Genomic DNA, 2412 nt, shown 5'->3' with positions numbered 1-2412 from the left:
TCTGCAAAGCCGTCAGACAGAGTTGCTTGCATCTGCAGAGGTTTCTGCTGCTTTTTGTTGTTGTTGTAGTTGTTGTTGTTGTTGTTGTTTAGCTGTGCCCTGTCCCCAGAGGTGGAGTCTACAGAGACAGGCAGGCCTCCTTGAGCTGCTGTGAGCTCCACCCAGTTCGATGTTGCCAGGGCTTTGTTTATCTACTTAAGCCTCAGCAATGGCGGGCGCCCCTCCCCCAGCCTCGCTGCTGCCTTGCGGTTAGATCACAGACTGCTGTGCTAGCAATGAGGAAGGTTCCGTGGGCGTAGGACCCTCCCGGCCAGGTGTGGGATATAATCCCCTGGAGTGCCCATTTGCTTAAAGCACAGTATTGGGGTGGGAGTTACCCGATTTTCCAGGTGTTGTGGGTCTCTGCTCCCCTGGCCGGAAAAGGGATTCCCTTCCCCCTTGCGCTTCCCACCGATTGTCGGGCACTCCCCGGTGAGATGAACCCAGTACCTCAGTTGATAATGCAGAAATCACCTGTCTTCTGTGTCGCTGGCGCTGGGAGCTGGAGACTGGAGCTGTTCCTATTTGGCCATCTTGCTCCGCCCCTCTTGGACAAGTCACTTTACTTCTGCATGCCTCAGTTTTTTTATTTGTAAGATGAGGATAACAAAAAAACTTCATGTGGTAATTGTGAGGATTAAATAAGTTTGTATTAAGTTCTCAGAAAAGTAGGTTATTATTCTTGTTTATATCATAATTATTATTATTATTATTATTATTATTACATGTGTTTGGCCATCATTCTGTTGTATTTTTTCCAGTAGGCAAAACACCTTAATGAATATTTAGCAACATTAAAGTGTTATTCTTCATCCAAATATGACCAAGGGAAACTCCTTTCCCAGGAAGAAAGATGAGGAAAGGGAATGAAGGAAGTGCCCAGTGAAAGGAAAATAGCCTGAGACCAGATCTCAGATGAACCTGGTGTCTCAAAAACCAGACCCAAGGGCTTTGGGTGGTACACCAGGCATGTCCATTAGTGATGGACTTAGCTTGGGTGAGAACTACCTGGAAGTTTTCCTTCAAATGCTCTGAAAAACACCCACCTGTCTCAACATAAAGAGAAATTATCTCCATCATTTACAGAAGCCTCAGGAACATCATAGAATAATGGGAGTCAGCTTCAACTGTAGAATTAAGGAGATTTGGAGATGGGAATCATAGAGGAGATTTGGTCCACACTTTAAAGGCGAAATGGAGCCACTTCTCTGTGGCTCCTGACCAGACTTCCTAACCAGCTCTATTTTTTGGTAATAACCATTTCCTCTTTAGGGGGTTATATAAAGGTCTTTTATGTGTTTATGCAATCTCAATTCAGAAGACTCTCCTACCATCATAACAGTGTACGAAAATGTGCTCACAAACTACATGTGATATAACCTTTAGGTAACTATATAGGAATTGAGTTACTTTTTTGCCCAGTTGTATTATCTAGATATTTATTTATACAAGTATCAGTTTCACTTTGCCATTTTCTTTGTTATGTGCATTTTAGATGTCAAGCATTTTTCACCAGTCTTAGGTTCTTCAAAATGCACTGTCTCTGTACACTAAAGCCATGTCCCTAATGGATAAAACAGCTGCAAACCTCACTACCCCACTGCCCTTTGCTTATAAGACTACTCTCTGTTTGCAGCACAATATCTCGCAGGCTTTGTTATATGTGTCATAAGAAATTTGTTTCTAATAACATATAAGGTCCCAAAATTTATGAATTATTTACCCTTCTAATATATTGGGGAAAATTCAGATTTATGCCTTTAATAAGCTCACTCTTGCCCACATGCACTTAAAGCCAGCATGTAAGAAGATGTTTTCATAATCTAAAGCCAGTGCTATCCATGCTGCAGAGGCACTGAAATTCCCTTAATTCAGACAACACTTAATAGTAACTCATGGTTTTTCAATTATTTATTTTTTAGCTGACAAATAAAAATGGAATACATTTATGTTGTACAACATGATATTTTGATAAATGAATACATTGTGGAATGGCTAAATCAGGCTAATTCATGCTTATTACCTCACATATTTACTTTTTGTTGTTAAAACAAAATCAACTCTCTTAGCAATTTTCAAGTATATAATATATTGTTGTTAACTATAGTCAGCATGATGTTCAGTAGACTTTTTAAATGTATTCCTCCTAATTGTATTGTTTTTTCATTTGACCAGCATCTCTTTAATCACCCCTGAACCTCAAGCCTCTGGCAACCAGCATGATTTACTTTTGTAATGAATAAACATCTTAAGAAAAATTTCCACCTATCCATTTGTTTTACTATCTATAAACATTTTGGGTATTTTGTCAAAATTTGAGTAAGCATATGGTGATGTATCATGTGTAAATATCTTCTATGTTGTTGTGATGTA

This window comes from Mandrillus leucophaeus, unplaced genomic scaffold (assembly GCF_000951045.1).
Source record: "Mandrillus leucophaeus isolate KB7577 unplaced genomic scaffold, Mleu.le_1.0 Scaffold1296, whole genome shotgun sequence".
NCBI classification, from domain to species: Eukaryota; Metazoa; Chordata; class Mammalia; order Primates; family Cercopithecidae; genus Mandrillus; species Mandrillus leucophaeus.
This window is presented reverse-complemented; position numbering follows the sequence as displayed.